Raw genomic sequence first — 6,579 nt, forward strand, 5'->3', positions numbered from 1 at the left:
AGAACAGCAATTGTGTGTTGCCTCAACCCCATTCCCGCATGACTGAAGCAATATTATGAGAAACTCCGTCACAACTCAAAAAATCAAAAAATCAAAAAATAAGGATAAAACACCAAAACTGTAACAACATAAGCAGTAACAACGCGCACTAAATCAAAAAATAAGGATAAAACACCAAAACTGTAGAACGCATGATAAAAGGCTAAAATCGAGATCAAGCAGCTATAAGCAAGATTTCTGCAGAAAAGCTAAGAACATTCAAACTTACATACCAAATGCACATTTAAGCATTGGCTATCATCCGTTCATGAAAGTCGGTATGAAAGCTTCCTTCGTTGCCTTTTGAAGCCTCTTCACTAGTATCACTAACATCTGCTTCGTCCTTTGTTTGCTCTTCTTTTGCAGTCCAACCATACATTTTTCTCCTAGCTTCTCTACGTGCTGCACGCACCTCTAATTTCAGTTCCTTGAATTGTTGTTCGATGTTGGTCTCGTCCTCTTGAGAAAAGAAAACTAGCTCCATCTCCCCGAGATCTTCATACATCTTATGAATCTTAGTTTTCCAGTAAAGGCCCATTTCCGTGTCCATCTTGTGGTACGATGTCTTCAACAAGTACTCATCAATCCCACCAGCCTTGTCTAGCGCAATTCATGAGTTGTTACCTTAACGCAAACATGACGATCAAGAATGTAGCTGAAGAGCCGCTTCTCTTGCGCATTGGGCTTCCATGTCCTCCTACTCCTGGCAACATCACGAAATCAAGAAGTATGATAAGTGTTAAAGTTGCTACTTGGACTAACACGTTTCTTTATCTTTTGTGTACATATAAATAGGTTGACTTGGGTAGTTGTAAATAATATACACAGATTTATGAAAATGAGAGTTGCTCTTTATCTCTCGAATTCTCTAGATCTCTGCTTGTTCTGATAATCTCAATATGGTATCAAAGCTAGGTTCAATTCATTGAACAAGCTCTTTGATTGATCATATCTAATCCACTGAATCGGATTTTTTTTGATATCTTTGATGGCGTCTTCGATTGGAAATTCTTCGATCGATCTGCACGATCCCCTGCATATTCATTCTTCGGATACTCCAGGCCTCACCTTGATCACCGAACAGCTTACTGGTACTGAAAATTATGCAATATGGAGTCGCGCGATGTTGATTGCATTGAGAGAAAAAAATAAGCTGGCATTCATTGATGGAAGCTTCCAACGACCTAATTCTGTTTCTGATCAGTTGTTGCAATGGGAACGATGTAACGTGATTGTATTATCGTGGATTATGAACAGCGTTTCTAAGGAAATCCTTGGAGGTATTGTTTACGCATCTGATGCAGTTGCAGTTTGGAAGGATCTAAAAGAACGATATGATAAAGTCAATGGATCAAGGATTTTCACATTGCATCGAGAGATCGGTAAATTGGTACAAGGTAATACCACGATAGCTGTGTATTTTTCGAAATTACGACAGTTGTGGGATGAATTTGGGTCTATGGTACCTTTGCCTTCATGTTCATGCGAATCTGCCAGAAAATATATCGAATATGAGCAACAACACAAGCTCCTACAGTTTTTAATGGGACTCAATGACAGTTATGTTTATGTTAGAAGTCAGTTGTTGATGATGAGTCCTCTTCCGACTGTTAGTCAGGCTTTTGCGATTTTATCACAAGACGAATCGCATAGGAATTTGTTGGGATCGAATACATTTCAGAGTGATACACCAGCTGCTGCGTTTTACTCTACACAAGAGAAGAACAGGAGTGTGCTTCATTGTACGTATTGGAACTGGCCTGGACATAAAAAGGAAAATTGCTTCAAACTTGTTGGATATCCTCCTGGACATAGGCTGTATAAAGGTCCAAACAAAGGAGTAAATCAGAGATCTCCTAAGGAATGGAATGACAAAAATAGACCCATGAGTCGAGCTCATGCATCTGTAAAATCAATGCCTGATGATGATGGAAAATCCAGTTCCAATGGAGATGCAGCAAATTTTTTTACTGCAGAACAGTATGCAGCCATTTTGAAATTGTTGAACAAAGAGTCTGAGGTGCCAATAGCAAATATGGTAGGTAATACTCTTCGTTCTGCTCCTTTATATTCAAAATGGATCCTGGATACTGGTGCTAATGATCATATGATTGGGAAAAATGGTATAATGCGTAATTCAAGGCCATATGTTGGTACCACAAGATCTATTCAATTGCCTAATAGTAGCTCAACTCGAGTTTCTCACATAGGAACAGTAGACCTTAGTGCCTCTATTTCCCTTCCACATGTTGTTTTTGTTCCAGATTTTAACTATAATCTTCTATCAATTTCCAAGTTCGTCAAAGATCACCACTGCTGTGTCACATTTTTTCCTCAATTTTGTGTGTTTCAGGACCTATTGAGTGGGAGAATAACGGGGATTGGTAGACAAGCAAATGGTCTCTACTATCTAGACAGTTCCAGCCTTCATACTCCAGCCGATACATCCATTAGTCCTTCTAAAAATGATGTGTTTCCCATTTGTAAATCTTTGTTTTCTGCTGTAAATGATGACATTATAGGAATAAGTACAGACACGAATTGTGATTCCCTTGTAAGTGTCAATAAAGAAACACTTTGGCATCAAAGACTTGGCCATATTTCTCTGTCAAGAATGAAAATGTTGTCTTTTTTGCCATCTAATTTTGTGTTATCACATTGTGATGTGTGTCCCAAAGCTAAACAAACCCGATCCTCTTTTCCATCTACTAGATCCTCTGAGACCACTTCGGCATTTCATTTAGTTCACTTGGATGTATGGGGACCTTTTCATACACCTACGTATAATGGTGAGCGATATTTTCTCTCCATTGTAGATGATTTTACCCGTACTACCTGGGTGTATTTGTTGCAATCCAAGCTAGATGTCTTCCCAATGATCAGAAATTTTCTCACTCTTGTTCGAAATCAATTTTCTGCCTCTGTCAAAATCCTTAGGACTGATAATGCTACTGAGTTTTTTCAACATGATTGTCGTGAGCTTTTTGCCTCGTTAGGAATCATACACCAAAGCTCATGCCCCTATACGCCTCAACAAAATGGTCTTGTGGAACGTAAACATCGGCATATCTTAGAAATAGCTCGATCCCTAAAATTTCAGGCTTCCTTACCACAAAAGTATTGGGGTGATTGTGTGTTCACAGCAGTGTATCTTATCAATCGAACTCCAACCCCAATTTTATCTCATCGTACTCCTTATGAAGCCTTGTTTCACAAACCACCTTCGTACTCGCATTTACGTGTTTTTGGTTGCTTATGCTATGCATCTCGTCTTCCCCGGGGTGACAAATTTTCCCCCCGTGCACTTGCTTGTTTGTTTCTTGGCTATTCCAACACACAAAAAGGATATAAGGTTCAAGATCTTAGTTCTCGTCGCATTTTTGTATCTCGGGATGTTCAATTTCGTGAAACTCTTTTCCCATTGCAGTCCTTAACTGAGCCATCATCTCTGTTTTCTAAGGACCATCTTCCTTCCTCCGATAGTGATTCTTCTATCATTTCAGTGTCCTCTCATCCTTTGGCAGTTCCTAATGATCCTGTTTTTCCTTCCTCGGAAATTGAATCTTCCTTACCTTCAACTCGACGCTCTTGTCGTGTTTCCAGACCACCTATTTGGAGTAACGACTACCTTTGCTCCACTCTGCATACTTCAAATTCTTCTCCTCATTCTATTGCCAATTATATTTCCTATTCTAACATTTCTGCACCTTATCAAGCTTTTTTAACTTCTCTTTCTGCTAAGAAGGAACCTTGTAGTTACCATGAAGCGATTCTTGATCCTTGTTGGATAGCAGCTATGGACCACGAATTGGACGCTTTGGAATTGAATCATGCTTGGGATATTGTTGACTTGCCCTCTGGTAAGGTTCCAATTGGAAACAAATGGGTATATAAAATCAAGTATAATCCTGATGGCACGGTGGATCGGTATAAGGCTCGGCTTGTGGCCAAGGGATATACTCAACTTCATGGTATTGATTATCATGATACTTTCTCCCCCATGGCCAAAATTACTACCGTGCGTTGCTTGTTAAGTGTGGCAGCTCAGCGCAACTGGCCTATCTATCAAATGGACGTCACCAATGCGTTTCTTCAAGGTGATCTCGATGAAGAAATTTACATGGATCTGCCACAGGGTTTTCGAAGTCAGGGGGAGCTATGTTCTGGACTTCGAAGTAAAGGGGAAACTCATGTGAAAGTATGCAGACTTACCAAATCATTGTATGGTCTCAAGCAAGCTTCAAGGCAATGGAATATCAAGTTTTCTCAGATCATGCAACATGCTGGGTTTAACCAATCAAAACATGATCATTCTATGTTTGTCAAGAGAGAGAACAAGTTTATCACGATCTTGCTGGTGTATGTTGATGATATAGTCATCACGGGAAATCATGAAGCGTCTATTTTGAATCTTAAGAAGCACTTACATTCCACCATTAAGATAAAAGATATGGGCAGCTTGAAGTATTTTCTGGGCATAGAAGTTGCTCGTTCAAAAAAGGGGATTTGTTTAAATCAACGAAAATATACTTTGGAATTGATTTCTGATGCCGGGTTATCTGGTTCCAAGGTTTGTGATACTCCCATGGAGCAGAACTTAAGACTGACAACTAAAGAATATGATGATAGTGTGGGTCAAGTGAGTAGTAACGATCCATTGCTCGATGATCCAGGATCATATCAAAGATTGATAGGGCGTCTTATATATCTCACTGTGACGAGACCTGACATATGCTTTGTTGTACAAACCTTGAGTCAATTCATGAATGACCCTAAAGTATCACATATGGAGGCAGCAACAAGAGTATTGAAATATCTAAAAGCTACAGTAGGAAAAGGTATATTGCTTTCATCACAAAATGATTTCTCTTTGACAGCCTATTGTGATTCGGACTGGGGGACATGTCCAATGAGTAGAAGGTCGATAACTGGCTATTGCGTTAAGATGGGAGGCTCGATAATATCATGGAAAACAAAGAAGCAAACCACAGTTTCAAGGTCATCGGCAGAAGCTGAATACAGGGCAATGGCAACCACAACATGTGAAGTGGTCTGGATTGTGGGACTTCTGAATGATATGGGGGTGGATATGAAGCTGCCAGTGCATTTATTTTGTGACAACACAGCAGCATTACATATAGCTCACAATCCATTATTTCATGAAAGGACGAAACACATAGAGATAGATTGTCATTTGATAAGGGAGAAAATTCGTGACAAGCTGATCAAGGCAACACACATTGGATCAGATCAACAGCTAGCAGACTTGTTTACTAAAGCATTGAACAAAAGCCAACATCATTATTTATCGTCCAAGCTTGGAATGTTTAATTTGTTCCAAGCTTGAGGGGGAGTGTTAAAGTTGCTACTTGGACTAACACGTTTCTTTATCTTTTGTGTAGATATAAATAGGTTGACTTGGGTAGTTGTAAATAATATACACAGATTTATGAAAATGAGAGTTGCTCTTTATCTCTCGAATTCTCTAGATCTCTGCTTGTTCTGATAATCTCAATAATAAGGGAAGTTCAACAAGATAATCCAGAGTGCTGTAAAAAAAAACCAGAAATATTTTCCAACTAACACAACGATAAATTTAATTCAAACACGCATCTCTAACTTAAAGCTGCACAGTCAATATTTCAGCTCACCTTAAGGATAGAAAAATCCAACCCAAACATACAGGCATACAGCACAAGGAACCACTAATATGCCCATTTCAATGGTTTTTACTACGACTTGAAGCTATGATAGGTTCATTCTTCTAAGTAAGACAAACTCTGACATTTATGTTGCGCAAGGCACAAAGCTACTGCCAGCTTCAGCACTTTTTTTTTTGGGGACGACACATAGTCAATCACCGTTCGATGCAATTTCAGCCAGTATAACATTAGTAACACTAAACCGCCTCCACTCTCAAATTCCACCGGCTGCCTCTCATCGCATTTCAAAATACATAACAAAATAATAAACGCCACCACTCACACATAAACCAAGAAACAATAAAACTTACTTGTTGCCGCCGTCTTCACTGATGCGGTTTCCGAACTGGATATGGCGACCGGCGTAAAGTCCTCTGTGAGCCCGGCCCATCACGACTTTGCTACCCGGAACAGATTTTTTCAATTGCTCTTTCACTCCCGGAGCTAAATTATTCTCGCCACCAATTTTCTTCATCATTTCCCGTGATCTAAACGACATTATTTTCCCTCTCAATAACTGAATACGGATCGGGGCCTGAGAATCGAAACAATGTTTTAATTGGGGTTAGGGTTTTAGGATTCGGAATGGGTAACGATGGAATTGCACTTCAGAGTTGAGATCTGAGGACCTGTTAGTAATCAAATTTATTAGTTTGGACTCAGAAAGCTAAAAAAATTATAATAATAAAATCGAATCGATTATGGATTATTTTGCTATTTAATCTCGATCAATTATTATTTACTAGTGTTCTTACATGCAATATGTGAGAATTTATTTTTTTTTAAAAAAATTGTTGACCAGAGTCATATGTATCCAAATTTTTCATCGATTAGCTGT

The 6,579-nt window shown here is 39.1% G+C and overlaps 1 pseudogene; it reads right to left on the bottom strand.

The window, feature by feature from the left end:
• Positions 1 to 207: 207 nt before the first annotated feature.
• Positions 208 to 6,278, bottom strand: LOC140893458 (uncharacterized; annotated as a pseudogene).
• Positions 6,279 to 6,579: the final 301 nt, after the last annotated feature.

The sequence above is a fragment of the Henckelia pumila genome, chromosome 3, assembly GCF_033568475.1.
Source record: "Henckelia pumila isolate YLH828 chromosome 3, ASM3356847v2, whole genome shotgun sequence".
Classification (NCBI taxonomy): Eukaryota; Viridiplantae; Streptophyta; class Magnoliopsida; order Lamiales; family Gesneriaceae; genus Henckelia; species Henckelia pumila.